This window comes from Pinus tabuliformis, chromosome 6, assembly GCF_031772625.1.
Source record: "Pinus tabuliformis cultivar Carrire ecotype Pingquan chromosome 6, CPIR1, whole genome shotgun sequence".
Classification (NCBI taxonomy): domain Eukaryota; kingdom Viridiplantae; phylum Streptophyta; class Pinopsida; order Pinales; family Pinaceae; genus Pinus; species Pinus tabuliformis.
This window is the reverse complement of record NC_142292.1, coordinates 1,079,143,946-1,079,167,959: the sequence shown is the minus strand read 5'-3', so window position 1 is coordinate 1,079,167,959 and position 24,014 is coordinate 1,079,143,946. Positions and strand designations below refer to the sequence as shown.

Sequence of the window (24,014 nt, the reverse complement as noted above, 5' to 3'; positions counted from 1 at the left end):
TGGTGGTATTGGGAAGCAAAAATACTAATGCAGACAAGGAAAAACTAGAAACAAGCAACATGTATTATGAAGAAGAGGAGGAAATAGAAGGGGGTGATGATCATGAAATTGGCAAATGATGATGGACAGAAACACAAAGGGAATTCAACACCCTTGTGGAGGTACATGGAAAACCTTGGGGGAGGGAAAGGGGGTGGAAACACAAAATTTGCATGCCCTCATTAAATTTATTATTTTACTTATTGATAAATAAGAAGATGAATGTGTTTTGAGATTATAATTGATTTATTCGATCTTTAAAAAGGTAAAGATTATTTATTTATTTTTAAATTTGATATTTGTGTTTGAAAAGTGATTAAGAAAACATTTTAAGATAATTATAGTTTTGATGAAGGCAAATATTATAATAGATATTTTGAAATTGAGTTTTAATTTGGGTGTATACTAAGTATTTTAAGTAAAACTGCTTTTTCTTTTCAACCTTCATAGTGTCACAAAGATGACAAATTCTTGCATCCCATGATGTTTTGGGAATTGTCCAATGTCGAGTTTCTCTATGTAACTAGTTAGAGTTGGTTAGCATTTTAGCAATGCAGATTTTCTTCTTTGTGCTAATCAAAACTAAAATATGTTTTTCATTTTCTATATAAAGGTCGACCACTTCCTTGTAGCATCTTAGCTTCTTTTACTTTTTAACCCTTTTTTGCACTGCAAATTCACTTTAAATTTAGATGTAATAACATTTTTAATATTGTTAGTGTCTTGCAAGATGACATCTTCTTGTATTCCATAGTGATTGAGTCTCCTTATGCCATCCTTGCTTGAGCCACTAGTGGTTATGGCTGGAGGTGGAAGCGATTTTGAGGATCCTCTTGTCATCCATGTTGCTTATCTTGTTCTTGTATATTAAGTACCTAACCAAGGTCATGCATTCAATAGATAAGAGGCTCACTTCTATGAGGAGGGTAGGATAGGATGTATTGTTTTTAATATTAAGACTATAAGTTAAAACATTCTTTTGAATTTGTTTATAGTTCTCCAAGATTCTCTAGAAATATTGTATATCTAGACTTCACATCTAAGAGATGAGAGTATAAAATATTTGTAGTTTCTTATCCTACAACTAAAGGCCTGCCAATTTGCACTTGTTTTGAAGCCCATAAAAGCTTTCCACCCTCAATTCATCGTTTTTTAATATTATAGTTCAAGTTAACCTTATGATGAAAATATAAATTCAAGCCATTTGTTAGAAGACATTTCCTCCAAACTATTATTAACATAGATGAAAGTGCCATAAGTAATTTTATGAGATTTGATTATCATAACCTTTGTTTTGTCCATGTTCATAGTCATATCCATACTAGAGCAAAGTTCCCAAGAATTCTTACATTATCATTGGTCATGGATTTCATGCCAAAAGAATAATATCATTGACATAAAGAAGAAAGATGATAACCATACCAACAAGAGTCAAGTTAATACAATCACCTTCTTCGAACCAATATCCTAACTTATCAAAGTAAGTACCAAAAAAAATAAAAATAATGAACAACCTTGCTTAACTCATATATTACAATTAATTTCTCCTAACCACCCCTCAAAGTTCCTTCAACCTAAACTTGGTAGTGACACTTCATATACCCTTACAACAATACCTCTCAAATCATAATGAATGATGGCCGTCCCCCGTGAAATATTAAAAATGTTGGCACGTGCGCTTAAACAAAACTATGTATTTATTCCAAAATCACATAATAAATAATATAATAAGTTGTTTATTTAACAATTAATTATTACATAAATGCCATTTATCATAATTTGGGAATTTAATGTAGTTATTTGTGTTAGCTTAAACCAATGCTTAACAAACGCGTATCATTAAGTTCCTAAGCTAGTCGAGTATCTCTTAATTTCGTGTAAGGGGTCGTAATGAGCAAAAGGGAGGCCTATACTAGTTCGGTGATTTTAATGAAGTATTTTATATTATCATTACATACGTTTGTTTCATAGACGAGAGGAGTTGCGCTTTCTAAATATGATTAGAAATTTATGTGGAATGTATCTGGAAAACGTGAAACTCATACGCAATTTGGTTTTAAAGGGAAATATGATCAGATTTGCAGAAAGCCTTTATGCATATTTCACATTGTTAATTTTTTTATATTATTAGATATTTTTATTCACAACGGATAAATGAAAGTTAGTTTTATATAGGTATGGGAGAAAAAATTACTGGAATATTATTATACTAATATGACTAAAACCAATACATATATCAGAAAATAACATAACATCTTTTGTCCTGTTCATTTAAATCAACTAGTATTTTTTAACAAATTTAAATCAACAAGTATCTCTGTAATAGATTAACAAATTTAAATCAACTAGTATCTAGTATCTCTGTAATAGATTAACAAATTTAAATCAACTAGTATCTCTGTAATAGATTTTCGATTGATTAACTTTTATAAAGGTAGTCTTATATATAAAGAGTTATATATAAAGAGTGGAGTATGTTTATTTTGAAATATAATTTTATAATTTATAATTTAATTATTAATAATTATTAAGTTAGTGGTAAAGATTTAATCTTTATATAATATTTAAAAATATTCTTAATAGTAATGATAAATCAAAATGTGAAATTTATTTCAAAAAAAGTTATATAATTTTTGTAAAAAATGTGATATGAATCTGAATTATGGTTTTTTGGACATATTATTAGTAAGTATGATATTAAATCATGATATTATAAGAAACCTTAATTACAGAGTAAAAATCTTTATGATAAAGTGAAAATGAATCTTCATATATTACATATTTTATATATATATATATATATATAATAATTTAAAAATAAAATTATCATTTATTTAATTTTTATCATCTTTTTAAATCTTAATCATATGAAATGTATCATTATTTTATTGTTTATCAATATTTACCAACTATTTAATTGATATAGATATATTAATTTATTTTAGAATATATGAATCTGACTCAAATCTTTGTATTAATATAAGCTAGATATTTGTTAATAAAACACACTCTTACCTTCAATATATGAAAAAAGACTCTATATTAAACATCATACATGGTTAAAAAACATGACTTTAATTAAAAGAATAGATTTTCCAAAAGTTTTCACTAAACTCTAGTAAGAACCATCCTATCATGGTAGCTTTTCGGATTAAATTCAATTTTATATTTTTTTCTTAATTTTAAGTTTTAATGTACTTATTTTTCTCTTTAATATATTTATTTTCTCTCTAATAAAATCAATATTCTCTTTTAATATTCATATATTTTTAATTCATAATATTTTAATTTTTTATTTAATTTTTATTAATTTTAATTTACTTTTATTTTTTAATATTAATATTATATTAATTAAAATTATTTTATTATCTTTATATCAATATATAATTACATATCATATTATAAAATTATTAAACTGGTTAATTTAATTCATACAAATAAGATACATTTACTCCTAAGATATCCCGTATATAATTAATAACCAATTACACCAAATCACTTATACCTTATAATAATTCAAATTCAAATCACAAATCTAGAATTTATTTGTAATTTTTATTTTTTAAATAATATGAATACTAATTCTAATTTTTTATTTTTTAAATAATGTGAATACTTTCTTTTCCCTATGTATACATTTTCTTTCTCTTTCGATTTAACTTATATTTTATAATAATTTATATACTTTATAATAATTTAAATTTAAATCACATTTAACTCGATATAAAATTTATTTACAATTTTTTTTAAATAATATGCATACTCTCTTTTTCTTCTATATAACATACTCAATGGAAAAAAAAATTATATATATAATTTTAAATAGATAGAAAACGATATTTTACCTCAATATCGGGGAAAAATCATATTGAATGAATAAAATCTTAGATATTAAATAAACTCCAAAAAAAAAAAAAAATCATTAAAAATTATGAATATATTATTTACAACTAAATAATCTTATATAAAAACTATTTCTCAATTTATATGCTTCATTATCTCCCAATATATAAAAGTAATGCCAGCCAAATATTTAAAGCTAAGAACCAGTTATGTAACATATTATTTGAAGGTACGCGAAGCTCATTAGTTTTCATTACCGACCAGTGTTATGCGCATTAAAATATGCCTGCGGCTTTCTCGAAAGTAGCAACAAAATGGCTTAAAAGACTTGAATCTTTGCGGAATGGGCCATAAAGAAGTAATAATATTATAGCTTTTAAAGAACTCGTTGGAAAAGGCGAGCGTGAAAGTCACCCCGATTCAGATATACTGATTTCGATTCTGTTCCCGAGTTAATTGATGATTTAAAACATTTGCTTGGAAAGCATTGATAGGTAGTTTCTATTTAAAAGACTCAAGCTTATAAAATAAAGATATATAGTCTCAGAAGAAAGCAACATATACCATTTGAATAAACTAATTCTAATGTATTTTTTTTCAGGTCGAAAAGCTATATTGCATTTATATTACAAGAACATTATATCAGTTCAGCTGTTCTTCATATACATGATAAAACTTATTCTAATGTATTATTATTATGTGAGTTTTATACTTTAGTAAACATATGATTTCTTATTATTTTTTTTATTATTATGTGAGTTTTATACTTTAGTAAACATATGCTTTCTTATTATTAAAAAAGAATACGGTCAGAACCGATTAGAAATTAGAAATAGAATCTTCCTCCACGTTTCTAAAGTTGCTCATCGTGTTAGCGAAGGATAATCACCCTGCAAAAGCAAAGGGTGAAGTAGCTACCCTATAATCGTAAAATAGTTCAAAAAATGGAAACCTAATGAACAGCCAGCCAATGGGAACATCAATGCTTAACAAGGGCAGACCAAATGGCTAATGGGGTCATCGCTGGAATACTATGTAAAGAAGACGTCATCATAAAAGTGAGGAAAATAAAATTCTATATAAAGTGACCATCAACGGAAATTTAAACACATCAAACCAGATTTCCATTTATTTATAACAGAGAAGGTACGGAGTATTGTCACCCCCACCCGCAAAAGAATGTACTAAATCTTCTGTTATTTTAAACTTCAAAAAATTATTTGAAGAAGGAATCTCCAAAACATTCAGCGAATTGAAACTATTTCTATAGTTAAAGTGGATAAGTGTATTAAATCCATCATTCGAATTCCTTCAACAAATACAGCAGGAAATTTTCATATAAAACTACACATGTTAATTATCAAAAATGGAAATGGTAAGTGCAGTTTTATTTCCGGGTTCATTCAACTACACCTGCATTCTCTTGATCACTGATTGTGTGATAAAGATAAAGGCAAGGCCCTTTTGGAAAACGTATCGTTATTACCGTTGGAGAACCCAGCGTTTATCCAAGATAAAGCCTTGCAGGGATTAAGAAAAATTCATATATTTAAGATATTAATCTTCCACAAATATCATGTATTAAAACAATGTTCATGAGTTCTTCACCTCTACCAATTTTGTTGGGAAAGGGGACTAAATTTGACATATAAAACCAAGTGATCATCTAACAAAACTTAATGAGTATGTTTCAGATACATTTTGTATCAAAAGTGTCCATGAACACTTCTACTTCCGAAGCTACCCAAAAATAACTATAAAGCTTTGTTGGTAAGAAGGGACAATACCTAACTTCTTTTCATTATTCAAATTATTAACAACTTAACCCTTTGCTAGCCTAACAACGCTCATATAAGCATAACCATAAACTGTAGCTCAAATTCCTCCAATAGAGTGCCTAAACGCTAGTTCATGTGATTAAATGTTAACTAAAATATGGTGTTTCTCGAGTAGACCTATAATAAGATAAGGAAATTTGCATGCAAAAGAAACACCTGATCTCTTTCAATATTCACTAAAAAATTATGTAAATACTATAGAATAGTTTGAAATTTTTATGTTTTTCATACATTTTTACTTAAATATGTTTCGTATTCATCATTACTTCTGATAATCCCTACTCGAACAATTTGAAGTTCTGAAGTTGAAGTTCATAGTCTCAAAGGGAGGAAAATTCGAGATAATTAAATTTTGAAGTTCAGATGGTCTCAAAGAAAGAAAAAGCCGATAACATTAAATTGGAGTTAAAAAATATCCTTGCTCAGGATCATCATCAAAATGCTCCAGAACAATTCCAAGTTCTGGAATTCGTAGTCTCAAAGCGAGGAGAAATGAAGGTAATTAAATTGAAATTTATCACGGGAGAGTGTACGAATTTTGGATTTTGAATACGTTTTCGTAAATCAGACTTCCAAATTCCTTTCAAAATAAAAAATTTCTATGTACATTTTTTAAATAATAGTGAAAGCTTTATAAGCTCTTACAGGTCTTCTATTGGAGTTAGTTGAGCTTTGAATCAGATTTAATGAAACTACAGGAGCTGGAGATTGCTCCTAGCTTCTTACATTTCAAGGTTAAATTGAGTTGGCGTAAAATTTGTAGAAATTTTGTCTTCATCTTTGAATCAGATTTAATGAGACTACAGTAGTTGCGAGATTACTCCTCGCTTCTTATATTTCAGGGTTTAAGTTGCGTAAAATTTGTAGAAAATTTTCCCTGACCTTTAAATCAGATCTAACGAAACTACAGGAGCTGTGAGATTGCTCCTCGGTTCGTACATTTCAGGGTTTGAGTTGGCGTAGAATTTGTAGAAAATTTGCCTTTCTTTTGCTTTAGAGAGGTCCCGAAAAGGATAGGATTGGGAATGGTTCAGATTCAAGTTTCCCTTCGGGGCATCGGTGCTGATTAGCACCTTTTCCGATGACAATTGTCTTACATTGCCTGATCTTGAGGAGAAGGATGGTTTTTTTAAGTATGGGCTTCATTTAGGTTAACTTCTAGTTGTGAGAGAATATGTTTGGAACAAAATGAGGGCGTTGATATTAAGCTGTCTCTGACGTTGGCTTCTCCTGAATTTTCGGCCTATGATCTCAGATCTGTCCGGTTTTTTAACAGTTGAATCTGGGAATTGGCAATCTGGGAGTGTCGCTTCCCTGGGGTCCTTATCTACAGGCGGAAGATCAGAGCAAAAGCGCCAAGAATAAACGTTGTTAGGGCATACCAATCTCATGCTAATTAACCATATTCTCTCGTCGGTTTTCCGATAAATTAAAAATCTGAAAATTCTCGGCTTCGATGGTATGCCCTTCAACCAAAAAGATTAAACACCAATATAATTAGTGATATAAAAGCTGAACATGCTGGAAAGCTGCGTACTTTTTATTTTTACGATAAGTTCGTCCCGTTAGGTGCGTGTGAAAAGAGGTAAGTGTAATGCATAGGGAGTAAACGTGTGGAATTCCATATAGCTTGTGAAGGAAGGAAAGAACCAATTGTTACGATTCTGAGCCATTGCTACGCATCCCTCTATGTCGCGGAAGAAGACGCGGCCACCAGAACATGATTTTAGCAGACGAAAAACTTTTCTGGTCTCCTCCAGATTTTCACAATGGCAAGGTGAAAACTATTATTGTATTTTTGTTGCATTTATGCTAGCCATCTACAACCCTCATCTTATTAATCCTCTAAGTTTGGCTCTGCAGATTGCACAAGATTTGATGTATGCATAGATACTATTTAAAATCTTACAACTACCCTTCTACTGATGGCCTGGGAGTAATACAAATAATTCCTGGAAGCTTAAATAACTTTGAGAGAAAGAAATACCGAACACATCGAAAAAACTCGATCGACCGTCAAGAAACCATTAAAAAAGGAGATTTTTTTGGCGAGACTAATTGATGAGACGGAAGAGAACTTACCTAATGAGGAAGTTCTGATAGTCCCTTTGGTTAGAGTACCCAGCTGGTTCTCGATCTTCTTCAAAAATGCCATGGCTTCTTTAAAGGGCTTTGTAAGCTCCTCCTGATATTTGATGAACATCTCGCAATAGGCTTCCTGAGAAGAAACAAATAACCTTTCAGGACAGTCAGCTTTGGCTCAAGCTCAAAATGATAAGTTCAGTCGTTGAGCAAATTTTTTTGCCTTTTGAATCATTAGGTTTATGTGCCAGTTCTGATCAGACACGTCTTAATCCATCCAGTTCCTTCATAGTACATTAAACCCCACTATATCACACCGTAGCAGGTTGTTATTATCTTTTAGGACTTGGGAAAACGCTTAAACTAGATCCGAGAAGACAATCCAAATTTAAGAAAATCACCATGAATTGATCTAGTTCTGGGTCCGCTCCGACGCTTATTGTAGGTACACAGTGTTGAGTTTGGCATTTGTGACTTAGATCATCCAACTCTGAAACTACCTCCGGGGGGGCGCCTACCTGAAAACAAACAAAAGAAATTATCAAATACCTGCTTTCTGCTATGGAAGTAACGTAATTTCATTGAAAACACAGAGAAAAGTATGAAAAATATATTGCGAATGAGAGGCGGTGTTGTAAAATTCTAATATGGGTTTTGTTCAAGGCTAGCAGTGTAGTCATGAGTGGTCCATAAGGCATAGGCTCGTCTGGATTTTACTTAAACACATTCAGCTAATGATCACAAAAGTGGAGATCTAAATCTCGAAAAAATTGTTCACTAATGTTTCGTCTACATAAATTATTAAAGATATTATCCCTCATAGATCTGCTTTACCTTTTGACAGTCTATGTAAGCTGCGACTAAGCGAGGATAGTGTACATGAGCTATAATTTTTGCTCTCATGGCATCAGCTTCATTTGGTTTACAAGAACATGAGCTGTCCATATCCACTGCCAGGGATGTTACCATCCGGCCTTCCTGCTGCTGTGGAGGTAATGAAGTAACTAGAGGAGTGACAACAAATGAAGGCTCAGCATAGGCACGGCGGCATCTCCCCTCTTCTTTCCTGCGGATCAGCTCAAATTTCCCTCCATTACCGCTGCAAACTTATGTTTTCACCGAAGATATGGACGAATCAGAGATGACGGCCTGCTCAGGAATAAACTGTTCCATGACGAAATGACCAGCTCCTCCTCCTCCTCCTCCTCCTATATGTGCATTTGCAGGCTCAAACTTGTTTGAGCCTTGACATGGCCGAGAGGTTTGGAACATAGCCGCCGCAGAAAGAAGACATTCGGACTGACCATGCCCATGCCCATGCCCATGACCATGACCATGCCCATGACTATATGAAGAATAAGAACTGGGTATGGGTATGCTTGTCATAATGCTTTCGCTTTCAGGATGATGTTCGGTCATAAGTGCCATCATGGATCCAACGCCGACATCTCCGCCATATTCAACCATGTGAACTCCATACAAGCTGGAAGAAGATTGAGCAGTGGTGTTCATATGCTCCATTGCCTGCATATGATCCCAACTATATATATTTCAACTGGAATTTAATCCACCTTTTGAGCATTCGAACAGGGTTGATTGCTGTGCTCAACCTTACATACCAGAGAGTGATAACAGTATCAATTCATCGCTGGCAGATCTGGATCCTACTATTGAATAATCATTCCTCACGGCAACAATACCTACTGCTCAGCGTATCAAAGGAAAAAAATATATATATGTGAGACGAAGCAGACGAAGCTAATATATTCCCATTAATCACACACAATCACCAGCTATAACCAGCGACCGACGCTCACAGCAGAATCTCCACTTCAGAAGGCAAAAACCCAAGCTGCCAGCTTCTTGCCCTCGCTTTTCAATAAGGTAAAAGGTGCGTGTACTGGCATACGCCATGCTGGTAAAAACATGAAATTATGGACCAGTACCATCTGCTTTGGCGGAAGAAAACATAGATTCTGGTTCACAACAACACGGGTGCCATCACCCTACACAGTAAATCGTGTAATTATGCCAGAATCTACTAACCAACTGGTGTGGTGTTAATATTGACCGACATCATGATATCCCACCACGAGTGATCGTAACACCAGGGGTACTAGCCCTACTAATCCACAACAAAGAATAGATGGGTTTGTTTCAGTCCATAGCAAGCTGCAGCACTTGAATTCTCTCAACCGTTCCTTATAGGATAATCAATCAGCTAAAATGCCCAATACACTCTTAAGGTACTAAACTTTCTGACCAAAGAGAGAGACTTTCTCTAAACCTACTGACGAAGGAGAGACATATTTAGTTGTAGCTTTCTGTCCGAGTACTCCTCAAGTACAAACCCAGAGCTAAATCTACTGCGCTGGATGCGAATGGTGGCCCGGGCTTGTCTTATACGGACCTCTATTTCCAGTCCATGTGCTACATACAGTCTTTCAGAAGACGGGATTAATCCAAGCTCCAACCCTTGCTGCCTCCATCCATTGTGCTTGCAGCTGTCAAAGGAAAATTCCGCCTTCAGCTGCAAGGCTCCTCAAACCCGGCCAGCCAGGCAGCGACGGATGGACCCCTGCGTCCACCTCACAAAAACAATCAGCCTACTACGTGTATGTATCGATGGGCCTCCCACGTCACCTCACCTCCCGCACTATGGCCTGGATTGATAACAACGTATGCTGTATGTATGTGTGCTGAGCAACGCCGGTCGCTATGATATCACTATACTCCTAATCGTAAATTGTAGTGGACTTTGTTTTCATGTATTTACAGTGAGTGGTATGTGTAAAAGGAAAGGTCGCTATCAGTAAACGGCCAAAGCAGTAAGTGATCTTTGTAGGTGAAACAGCATGGTGATAGGGAATGAACGGCAACGTGGGAGAATGGGCAAACGCGTTGCCAAATTGCCAATGCCTATTCTACACGCTCGCGTTGTTAATTCAAAGAAAAACTGGACGGAGATATAGACAAGGGGAGAAGGGTGGTTTTCACTTGAAGCGGTTCTAAAGAAGGAAGGGTGGTTTTCATTTGAAGCGGTTTTGGAGAGCGGGAAAGTGGAAGGCAGCCATGGTTCGTCCGTCCGTCCCGACAGGCTGCAGGCAAAGGCAGATGGAAAGAAACGGTGGAGTGGGATAAGCCATAAGTCCCCCCTCCCCACAACTATTTAGGTGGTGGTCGTGGTGGGACCCGTATTGGTGATTGTAGAATCTTTACCCGACCTTCAAACAAGAGGATTTGTGTTGAAATGAAGTCCCCCATTTTATTTTATTGATTTATTATTATTAAAGATGCATCAAGCAGCAGCGTCCATGGGAACCAATTTTTCGCTACAATCACAATCATTAAGGAGAGACGTACGAAGGTAGGTAAGAGACACCATTCATAATTAGCTTTGCCAACTTGGTTTCTTTCTTTCCATTATTTTTAGCATCCCTATGCCTATGAAAATGAAGGCTTATTGTGCGCGGGTACATATCCATTCATCCCTATAATTATTATTTAATTTATTTAATCCATCCTGTGTGCAGTTTTGATTAGTTGGCTAAGTCCATACACAAAATAAATAAATTATTATTTAATTTATTTTAATCCAACCTGTGTGCAGTTTTGATTAGTTGGCTAAGTCCATACACAAAATAAATAAATAAATTAAATAATGGATATAGCAGCAGTATTACCGCGTGGTATGGTGTAAGGAGAGCGCGAGAGGGGGGTGCATGTATGGATTAAAAATGGAAGTTAGGACGACTCTGGTTTGTCATCCTCTACTTTATATAGTCCTATCGTTCATTGACTCACTCACCTGTTTCGTTTCATTTCATTTTGATTTGATTTGATTGGCCACTTATATTTTAAGCACAAATGGAAAGTAAAGAATATGTATGAATCGGTGGATACCTCATTCATTACTTGTTCCAAAGCAACCACTAAAATGAATCACTTTCTCTCCTCCATGTTGTTGACTAACCCCTCCTAAATGAAAATTGCATGATTTATGAACAAGATGAATCATTGTTTCCTTTCATATTTAAATATAAAACTATATTATAGGTTGAAAGCTATGTGAATACATATCCAGCAAAATATGAATGATAAAAAGGGGAATATTGCAGTGAAGTTGCATAATTGAGAGTCATTATGGAATTCCCTTTCTTTTTAGACAAAACAAGTACACAACATGCAAGTGCATGATAGAACAAGAATGAGTGGGAGAGAGAATATTATGTTTCAAGATGGATGTAATAAAGATTAATGATGAAGCAAGCATAAGCATAAACATATTAAAGCATAAGCATACATAACATGATTAGATTAGATTACACACATATTCAAACTTTAAAGTAAGCATAAGCATACATTACACTCAAAACTCTAAACAAAGTAGAACACTATCTCTCAACTTTGTCATTTTGCAACTTTCCATGGTTACCAAGGCATAAGAATAAATAAAGGACGGAGGCATCTCATTTCAAGGATTCAAATCCGTAGGAAAATTGACTTTATCCAATAAATATCAATTTAAATTATAGTTATAATCGGAGTTTATCAAAGAGATATGGAAACAAAACACTACAGTTACTTACGACCACTTTAATCTAAAGGTCACGTTTATTTAATCATACCATCCGACCTTTTCACACATTAAAAAAATGAAAAAGCAAGTTCAATTGCAATGCACTCAAAGAAAAGCATCTATGTATATATTACCTTACCTTAAAAGCATCTGTACATATTATCTATCTCTTGCGTAAGGAACATAGCATAAATATTTGCTTTTAAAACCCTAAAATACATAGATCCAAGCTCGAAACATTGTGAAATTGTATCTTAGCCAACAAACCCTTGTAAATCTATTTAGTTAGTTAAGAATGTTTACCATTGTTTTGTTTTGTGGAGACTTCAAATTTATTGTTTTGTTTTGTGGAGACTTCAAATTTAGTATCATATTTATATGTAAGGTTAATTACATCAATTTACATGAATTTTTTATTTTATAAATTTAATAATAAAGGTTAAGTAATGAATTTTTTATTTTATAAATTTAATAATAAAGGTTAATTAATGAATGATGTCATTGTGTATAAATTTTTATTTTTATTTTTATTTAATTTTTGCTATAAATTTAATAATAAGAACTTGGTTAAAAATTATAGTTTTATTTGATTAATAAAAATTTTGATCATGCAACTTGGTTTTGGTACATTTGAAATTTTGAAAAATTTAGTGAGTTAAGGTAGGATTAAAATGTTCTCCTAAAGGTTAACTTTATCCAGTCATATCTCATTGTTTATATAATTGGTAAGTTGATTTAGTATGAAAATGATCATTATTGTCCACTTATAACTCACTCCTTAGTTAATTGGTAAGTTGATTTAGTATCAACACCGCAATTACTATGAGGATGTTGTTCTTGTTATTTATGCACTTAAAGGTGTGGTAGTTGGCCTCTTGTAGGTTGGTCATGTTTTACAGTTGTGACAGTCTTCTGGTGATGTTGTCTATGTAGTTATGGTTCACATATTGCAATAGAATGTCTTTTTGACCAAAAAAAAAACCCACAATTACTATAATTTAATCCAAAATGGATATAAATTATTATATTTTCCAAACTTTGTAAATAAGGAATCTTTGGCAAAGTTTAAAATTGGCAATCAACTTGAAGACAAAGGACCAAAGGCCACAAGAATATGAAGTAAATCATTTGATTATTGCCATTTTATGGTAGCATTATAATGAACAATGCTTGCTTGATGCAACCACAACCTAAGAGAGATGTGAAAGAAATGGAAGCTTAGGTAGAAGGGTGTAGTTGCAAAAGAATAAGGACTTGGAATGAACCCTACTCAAAGAATGAAGAAGAGTTTGAGCTTGTCCGCAACGATCAAAGATTTGTCTATGAGCTATAGAATGTCATTAGGTGTTGGTCAACCTAATACGCCAAATAGTGGGCTAGCATCATTGTTAGCATTGACCTTGGCCACCATAAGCAAGTAAGGGCAATGCATAGCCAAACCAAAATAGGGGAATTCCTTTATCTTTATTGATGAATAGCAAGTAAAGAACAAGAAGCTTTGAACATAGAATTTGCAAAGACAATTTTAAATTATTTAAATTTCACAAAAACATCCATGTTGACAAGATGGGCAAGCCATAAGACGGCTATTATTCATACCAGTATCAAAGCAGTTGAATCTATCACCTTGAAGGAGTTTCCAACACATTGAGGAGAAAGCAAACCCATCATGGGTAAAGCATTTAACAAAGAAGGTAGGAAGACCTATGGGCCATCAATGTGCAAATCTAAGAGGAGAACTAATCCTTGAAGGAGAGGCTAGTAGTGCTAGAAAAATACTTGAAAACTTCTACCAAAATTGTAGCTTTTCTTAAAGGAAGTCTCTTTTGAACACCAAGAACTATGACCATTGATTTTGTATATGTGAACAAGAGAAAATTTCAAGTCTTGGAATTGGGAAAGAAAGTTATTCAACTAGATTATTCGAAAGATTAAAGGCTCTCTTAGATGATGGCTCAATTGTACCAAGAATTGGTGGTGAAGGAGGAGATAATAGCCAAGAGACTAAAGAAGCACAAGCACCTTCCATTACTACTACAAAAGCCAACACCGTGACCTAAATAAGCATGGTAACCTCACCCTTCAAGGACCTTTCTCAATTTGTTTCAAAAGAGCCCTGTAGTAATTCTAAAAAGCAGAATAAAGGTATATGTTCCAAGCTAATTAGATAAACGGGAAATGATGGCCACGGGCTAGGTAAGGAAATCCAAGGGATTATAAACCCATTGTAGACGAACATAGTATCAAGCATGAAGGCGAAGATTTTTGTGTACAAGTAGAACTAGATGAATGAATATCATCTCTAAAAAAGTTTCTTGAATCAAGATAGACCACCAAGATAAACTTTGTTAACACAAGAGGGACTAAATAAAATGCTAGTTCAGTTGAAGAAAAGGTGGTAGGAAAATGAATTAGCAACATACCCTTATTCCAACATGCTTGTAATGGCTCGAATGAGGGTATCCAATGCATGTTTTTTCCATCGAGGACTACACCAATACTTGGAGGACCAAGAAAACAAGCTAACAAGCATAAGAGAAAACCAATAGCTTATGGTAAGGCATATCTAGTTTGCCTTTGTTGTAAGAAGAGAGGTGATGCAGGAGCATTCAGATCAAGAAATATCATTGTATTTTAGTAGACATAGGGGGTCTTGTGTTTCAAGGAAGTTGGTTTCCTAAGTATTGAATTAATGTAATTATTAAGAGTTTTGAGTGATTTTAATGAGAATAGGATTTAATTAAATATAGTGAGGCATATTTGTAAATATTCTCAAATGTAGGAGAATATGAGAGATTTAGAATAGTTGAGAGAATTGAGGGATTTGAGAATTGATTGTAAAACTCATATTAGGAGTTAGTTCATGATTTTGTGGATTAAAGAGGATCCTTAGGGATGAGGAAGAGATTTTAGGATTTTTTTGAGAGGTTTATGGATCTAAACCAGGAATTGGTTTTAGAATCCTTTTGTATAAATGTAAGCCTAAAAGGCATAGACAGGGGTTAGATGGTTAGATAGTTAGCAGGTTAGCTAATTAGAGAATGTAAGCCTACGGGCAGATGATGAAACAGAGGCCACTAATTAGAAGATCAGGCCAAAGAGAGACAAAGAGTCTTAATATGTAATCATTTGTTTATACATTTATATACAGAGAATTCGATTATGAACTGTGTGGTGTGTATTGGTTAATAGACTGCTAAATTATGTGTGAATCAGAGTATTCTGTGTAACAGAGGTATGCAGGCGGAGTTCAGGCGAAACATAGAGGAGAAGAACAAGACAGAGATTCATAATGGATCACTTGAATCCATTCGAAGGATCAAAGTGAAAGCTCTAGAGGGACAGTAATGAAAGAACATGCATACTTAAGCTCAGGAGGAATTGCGCAGCAGAACAACGAAGGGCGAGAAACCTTAGAGTAATCTAAAACCACAGTCGAACTGAAGAAATGGTGTATAATCCAAGTGAAAAGAGGAACGAGGAAGTAAAGTATCGATACATAGTGACCATTGGATCTAACAGATCAACGGCCAGGATTAAGTCGCAGCGAGGGGAATAAGTGGTATCGCATCGCAACATATCATAGAAGTGAATAAACCTCAGCGTTAAGCGAATGCGATATGCGATATCATTGCTGACCGTTGGATCGAATGCTCTGATCAACAATGGAGAATCATTGTTAAATCCCGCATTGCAAAGTTTCAATTATGAGGGACGAACCTTCGGCCACAGGCAAGTGCAGTGTGCGATATGCGATATCCAATGCGATTGCAGATTTGATCGCATCGCAAATATGCCATGGTAATGTACCAGGCCCTAAGCAATTGCGATGTGCGACATTGCGAAGTGCGATGTGAGCTGGATGATAAGTATTGCGACATGTGGTATAGAGCAGACCCGATAAGGTATGAATGCGATTTATATTATATTGAAGTCCGGTTGTGTTATCGTATCTCGGATGCGATAAAGAGTCATATGTTAGTATGATTGTGAGTATTGCGACAATTATGGATTGATGCGAGAAATCAATGGTAAGGAGAATATATATAAAGGTTGCGGTATGATGGATAGTATGATCGCATCCCGCAGATCAGGAAGTTTTGAATGTATATGTTGAAGAGTCCTTTCGAAACCCGCAGTTGCGATAGTGATAAAGGCATGCTTTGAAAAATGTGCTAGGCTAAAGAAACACAGAAAAAAGGTATGGTTTATACATGTGTTATGTGGATTTCTATTATAAAGGAATTATAATAGAAATAGCACCGATAGAAAGTTTGTGGTTTAAGTCTGTATATAACCATAGTTGTAGAGTGCGGTTGGTCAACATGTGCGGGCATAAATACCTTAAAAGTTTAAGAGAGTATAGAGTCTCGATGGAATAGATTGTGCTAAAGGATAAACTATGATAAGTTATAAAGTATTCCGCATGAGATTTAATAAAGGGGGCCTTAGACCATTAAGCAAATGAAAATTTGACCTGGCAGGTCATGGGAATTCCTGGGGCAAATTAGTTTATGCATAGTTTATGCACACTGTGGGCAATCGCAGGGTTTTCCTGCGTCAAAGTGGTATCAAAGTAGGGACAGGTAAATGTTTGCAGGAATAGGGAAATATTTTTGAAAAAATTAGGGCAAGAACGAACTAGTGAAAGAAAACTCAGTGAAGGCAAAATTGTTGCTGATAGTTAAGCTTTGCCAAGATAAAGCTGGAAGATTGAAAGAAAGAACCAGATTCTAAATCTAATTGACAATAGCTGAATATTGAAGATTTGCGCAGTGGAAGCATGAAGATCTGCTGAAACATATTTGCACGAGTGGTGAGATCCTGAAGACAGGTATGAAAATTTGTCTAATGATTAGCAGAAATTGATGAGTGAGAATTTAGAGCAGGATTACAGTAGTTAAATTGTAAGAGGATCTTTTGCAAGTTCTTGAAGCAGTAGAGTTTGAAGATACAGCTGAAGGTTGGAGAAAAGAACAGTCCATTCGAAGTGCAGGTGAATGGGGGGACAAGATCAAACATAGATCTTGAAGCTGAGCTTATATGTTTTTATTTTAATTTGATTTGAAGATTGGAGAGTTGTGGTCTTTATATTGATGCACAGGTAACAACATAACAAGGTGAGAAGATTGTAGCAAGCTAGAACGAGGGGTGCCCAGTTGGTTCCAGAGGAAAGAACTAGAGAGATGCTAACAGATTGAGCTCAGAGGAGAGAATCTTAGTGAGGCATATGTAACAAGGAGGAGACTTGTTACTGCAGAAGTATTGTTGCAACTCACAAAGGAAATTCCACAAATGATGTGGGTAGAACTGCTAGGGAATGAAGGAAGCTGGTAAAAGTTTATGAATGAAAGCAGAATGTGGCAGAACCTTGAGGAATTCCAGCAGGGGTTGGATAAAGAGGACAGTTGTGTTCTTAAGAGGTGTAGATGAGTTGAAGCCTAGAAGGAGCAGAGAAGAGTGCTCAAAGGAGGTTCTAAAGATAGAGAACCAAGGGCTTGCCAAAAGACCAAGTACAGAGGAAAGCTTGGTGAGGTAAGTGGTAGCAGGGAGGACTTGCTGTTGTATAGGCTTGCGCAACTCATAGTGAAGTGAAAGGAAGTCATAGAGATGGAAAGGATGATGACTAGTGGTAGTCATAACAGAGGTTCTGAAAGAGATCACAGTAGAGGACAAAAGAAGAAAGATGTTAAGGCAAATGGCATGAGAACGAGAGACGAAGAATATGATAGAGAAATAACATAGATAGTAGTTCATCTTGAAGTGTTAATGGAAATGTTGCAGAGAAATGTGACAGACCAGAAATATGGTTATGTCATGAGAAAGAAAGTGAAGTGGTAGAGGCTACAAGAGAAAAGGAATCAACAAGAAAATATGCAGTTACTAAAGGCACTGAGGGAACTTGAATAGATTTTAGATGTCAAATTGGAGACAGAGAAGCTCGAAAGAGTTGAGCTACAAGAAAAGGGAGATGTTGGAGAAGATGTTGAAGTTTTGGTATGTGAACCAGAACATGGACCATTACTTTTTGAAAGTGATGAAGAGCCAGAGGAGTTGAATCATATGAATGATTCAGAGCAGCTAGAATACTTGATGACTGAAGTATCAAATGAGACTGTAAGGTCGTGTGATTTTAAAACTGATAATTTGTGTATGGTTGCATGTTTGGAAGAAGATAGGCAGAGTTTTAAAGCTGTCAAAAACATGAAAGAATACCTTCTAGAAAATGGAAGTTTTGAAGCAGAATATGACAAGGAGACTGGAAAAGAAACAATTCACTATAGTGGACAAGTGCAGAGAGGCATCATTAAAATAGGTGGTGTGGAAAAGAGACTTGCTGACAGTCTCAAGAATTCTTTGAGTTTGAATCAGCATATTGATGTGCTGATAGAGGAGTTAAAGGAAAGATCAAAGCAATGTATTGAAAGGTTTCCAGAAGAGGAAGAAGAGGTACAAAGACCTTATATTTTTTATTTTGATAATTGTCTTATGATTGCGGATTTTGTTGTAGAAACTGGAACATATTTGACACAGGGTGACAGTGAAATGAAAGAAGAAGAGGAAGAACATCTACTGAAGGATATTAAGGAAGATTTAGCAGAGGAAGAAGGACCATGTAATGACGGGTCAATCGCAAATGAAGAAACGGGAGATTGTGTAAAATTTCCAAAATTTACTCCAAGTAAAATCATTGAATTATATAGAGAGTTAGACCTTCAAAGGAGGAAGTTGGAAGAGCAAAGGATAAATGTTTAGGATAGATTGTTGATGAAAGATGACAAAGAAATTGTCATAAGTGAAAGTCAAGAAGAAGTTGACAAGTACAGAAAACAAAAGTAGAAAATTGTGTTGAAAGACAATATGGCAGCAGCTGAAAAAGTGCAAGACAATAGTGAACAAGATAGTAAGGATAAAAGGGTGGCAGTAGAAATGTAAATTCAGAAAATAATAGTTGAAGACAATCAGCAGACAGAGGATATACTGGACAAAGAAATTGATTTGATAAGAAGGTTAATGATGAAAGTGCCAGGATTAAGTCGTAGCGATGGGAGTAAGTGGTATCGCATCGCAACATATCATAGAAGTGAATAAACCTCAGTCTTAAGCGATTGCGATATGTGAGATCATCGTTGACCGTTGGATCGAATGATCTGATCAACGGTGGAGAATCGTTGTTAAATCCCGCATCACAATGTTTCAACTATGAGGGATGAATCTTCGGCCACAGGCAAGTGCGGTGTGCGATATGCGATTTCCGATGCAATCGAAGATTTGATCACATCGCAAATATTCCATGGTAATGTATCGGGCCCTAAGAAATTGCTATGTGCGACATTGCAAAGTGTGATGTGAGCAGGCTGATAAGTATTGTGACATGCGGTATAGAGCAGACTCGATAAAGTATGAATGCAATTTATATTATATTGAAGTTCGATTGTGTTATCGTATCTCGGATGCGATAAAGAGTCATATGTTAGTATGATTGTGAGTATTACAACAGCGATGGATTGATGCGAGAAATCAATGGTAAGGAGAATATATATAAAAGTTGCGGTATGATGGATAGTATGATCGCATCTCACAGATCGGGAAGTTCCGAATGTATATGTTGAAGAGTCCTTTCGAAACCCACGATTGCGATAGTGATAAAGGCATGCTTTGATAAATGTGCTAGGCTGAAGAAACACAGAAAAAGGTATGGTTTATATATGTGTTATGTGGATTTCTATTATAAAGGAATTATAATAGAAATAGCGCCGATAGAAGGTTTGTGGTTTAAATTTGTATATAACCATAGTTGTAGAGTGGGGTTGGTCAACATGTGCAGGCATAAAGACCTTAAAGGTTTAAGAGAGTATAGAGTCCCGATGGAATAGATTGTGCTAAGGGATAAACTGTGGTAAGTTATAAAGCATTCCGCATGAGATTTAATAAAGGGGGCCTTAGAGCATTAAGCAAATGAAAATTTGACCCAGAAGGTCATGGAAATTCCTGGGGCAAATTAGTTTAGGCATAGTTTATGCACACTGTGGGTAATCGCAGGGTTTTCCTGTGTCAAAGTGGTATTAGAGCAGTGACAGGTAAATGTTTGCAGGAACAGGTAAATATTCTTGAAAAACTTAGGGCAAGAACGAACTAGTGAAAGAAAACTTAGTGAAGGTGAAATTGTTGCTGATAGTTAAGCTTTGCCAAGATAAAGCTGGAAGATTGAAAGAAAGAACTAGATTCTAAATATGATTGACAATAGCTGAATATTGAAGATTTTCGTAGTGGAAGCATGAAGATCTACTGAAATAGATTTGCAGGAGTGGTGAGATCCTGAAGACAGGAATGCAAATTTGTCTAGTGATTAGCATAAATCGAATGAGTGAGAATTTAGAGTAGGATTATAGTAGTTAAACTATAAGAGGGACTTTTGCAAGTCCTTGTAGTAGTAGAGTTTGAAGATACAACTGAAGGATGGAGAAAAGAACAGTCCATTCGAAGTGCAGGTGAATGGGAGGACAAGATCAGACAGAGATCTTGAAGGTGAGCTGATATTTTTTTATTTTAATTTGATTTGAAGATTGGAGAGTTGTGGTCTTTATATTGATGCACAGGTAACAACATAACAAGGTGAGAAGGTTGCAGCAACCTAAAGCAAGGAGTGCTCAATTGGTTCCAGAGGAAAGAACTAGAGAGATGCTAACAAACTGAACTCAAAAGAGAGAAGCTTAGTGAGGCATATGTAACAAGGAGGAGACTTGTTACTGCATAAGTATTGTTGCTATTAGCTATGCTACACTTTCAATGCGTAAGGATTAAAATCTAGTTGAAAAATGGGTTTTGGTGGCTAAGGAGCTCATGGCAGATTTATTTTACCCTTCCCCTTTCCATTTTTCCCACTTAATCCCTTCACAACCCCGTTTACCCCTTTTTCCCTTTAGTCCCCGGGCATTTTTATGGTTAATTTTAAAAACCCGATAGCCCTTTATAAATCGTATTAACTTATGTTTCCGTGCATATAACATAATTTATAACCCTTAGTTTTGATAGAGCCCGAGCCCGTAGTTTTACTTGTCACATCACCCGTCGTGTCAACAATAAACCTGTGCAGTTATTCTGTGCCGTCCGATCATCCCGCTTCATCATCCGATGGCAGTCTCTCATCCCTCTCCAGTTACCTGCGCGCCTATTAGCTCCCGGGAAAGTGGTTTCTCATCCGTCGTAGCTGCCACGCGGCGCATTTGCATTGCATCACATTTTCCTTGTACGTAAACCACCGCAGCACAAAAATGGTGTGGGAAAACCACTTCCCGCCATCGTACCGTTTTCCCCGCCCGTTAACCATCGCCCTCTTCTGCCACCCGATCGCCGTCGAATCTGCCTGACCGCGATCTGATGGCCCTCATTCACCCTGTTCATCTGCCTCCCGATAGTTCGTTCTAGCATGATCTCCGCCGTCCATTTCTCTAATCTAGCGGCTCATATTCAAATTGCACCTTTGTGCCTTCCCATTGCCCTCCGTCAGCATATCTTGATTGTCCATGCAATCCATCCGACGGCTAGTGTTTCATCTCGGCCCCTGTTCGATTTCATAATATTTTTAGTGTATTCTTTAATGTTTTTCGGGCCTGTTCTGCGCGCGCAAAGAAGAAATTAAGCCATCAACTCCCTATACTCTATGTGTTAAATTCTCAGCTACCTACATTTGAAGACAATACGACCAAGGATGAGGAGAATGTTCCTCGAGCAATTCAATGACAGTAGCAGTTATTGAAAATTATCAAGATAATATTTCAACTGTTCAGGAAGGACACTGAAGTACAGAAAGAGCCATTTTGTTCATTTAAAACAACCAGAATGAATCAGAAGACCCATATCAAATTGTAAATGCGGTTGGTGATCCATTAAGGCACCTCCATGCATAGCCTAACAGAGATATTTTGTAAGAAAACTCTATATATACTCAGGAAAATGATGTAATCAGTTTGATGAATGTGAGATGAGTGTTACTTTGTTGTAAGCTTCAACTTCTGGAGACTGTAACTACTGTGTGACCTGCAGCGTCTGGTCTTCATTTCCAACTAATACAAGCTTCTTTTGCTGCCATTTGCTCACTTTTCGCTTCTTCTATGTTCCAGGTTGTGCCTGTTTTGCATTAATCCATGTGCTGTGAATGTTTAGCATCAGAGGGGCTGTCATCCCACCTCTGTGTTAGAATTTAGCATGTATCATTGAATTTGCACACAGGTTTCTGTTGTTTTAATACCAGAGAGCTGTCATCTTGTCTATGTATTAGATAATAGATTTACAGACGTCCAACTGGTTGCAGTTGGCCATCCCAGGGTCCTGTGTATCTGCTGGTGTAGTCAGTCTTCTCCATCATCACATTTTGTTTAAACTGTGAGTAATTGGTGGTTAAAAGCCTTGTAGTCTGGGGGTGTTCACCCATGTCTGGGGTTAAGCATAGTAGGAGCGGTTATCTGGCTTGAATATGCAGCGTTTCTTTCATTCATCCACCATTTATCCAACATCTTGTTGAGTTTGTAATGTTCCCAAGAATCACTGATATACAACCTTGGTGAGTTTCTTGGGGTGATAACATTAATTGGCACCGTTGCTGGGGAAAGGAGAATCGAAACTCAGCTTCCCTGGGAGAATGACATAGCTTCAAGCTTTGATGACAGACAAGGTTTGAACATAGTTTCTGGTTGTAATCATCTGTGTGGCGACTCCATTGGAGGAAGACCATTCTTCGGCGACTCCACATTGAAGTTCTGGCGTAGTTTGTGAGACACACTCGAAGAAATCCTCAGAAAGCTCCAGCTGAACCAGTGCCTGAACCTGAGAAGACTGGTAAATCGAAGAAATCTACATAGAAAGGGGCATCAGGATCAGGTAAGCCTAAGAAATCTCATTCATCTCTGAAAGATACAGTTATTGCTGAAGATTTAATACAATTTGAAGATTTGGAAGTCAGCACTGTTAATAAAGAAAAACTTTCAGAGATCAGTTCAGCCCCTTGTACAGTTAGTTCCCCTTCGAACCTCAGTTCAAAGAAAGCATCTCATTCAGTCCAAAACATCCCTTTATTTCTACCATCCATCACATTACTCCCCATCATTCAATCTGCTACTTTTCTTCCAAATATTCCAATCATGGCAGGACAGCAAGCACCTACAAGAATAAAAAGAATTGTAGCTGCTAGGTATGGACCATTGGTGTTGCCTATGCCTCTAAATCCTATGCATGTGTGGGAATATTAGAAATATATGCCTAAATTCACTGGCGCAGAGGGAGTAACAACAGAAGAACACCTTGAAGCTTTCTACAGTTATGCTGATAATTTGGATATAAGTGAAAATGATGTATGGATGAGAGTTTTTGTCCAGAGCCTCGATGGAGAGGCTAGGAAGTGGTTCAGAGAGTTACCCCAGAGATCAATAACATATATTGAAGCAATGGGGAGATAAGAAGGATTTTCTGTACTACCATACTGAGTTTGGTAATCTGAAGAGGGAAAACAGGGAATCAATACCTGATTTTAATAAAAGATTCAATCGAATATATAGTAAGATTCCAGCTGAGGTGAAGCCTACTCCTACCTCTGCCAAACTCACTTATGCCAATGCTTTTGACTCTGATTTCTA

General features: G+C 35.5%; 1 pseudogene across 1 annotated transcript in view; it reads right to left on the bottom strand.

Annotated features, from left to right (window-relative positions):
• Positions 1-10,088, bottom strand: part of LOC149262652 (homeobox protein rough sheath 1-like) — a 111,147-nt pseudogene extending 101,059 nt beyond the window's left edge. Inside the window, exons 1-3 of the transcript XR_016259185.1 lie at positions 8,637-10,088; positions 8,204-8,320; positions 7,803-7,938 (exon numbers count right to left, since the gene is read on the bottom strand). The product of XR_016259185.1 is annotated as a homeobox protein rough sheath 1-like (transcript). The remainder of the gene's footprint in view (positions 1-7,802; positions 7,939-8,203; positions 8,321-8,636) is intronic.
• Positions 10,089-24,014: the final 13,926 nt, after the last annotated feature.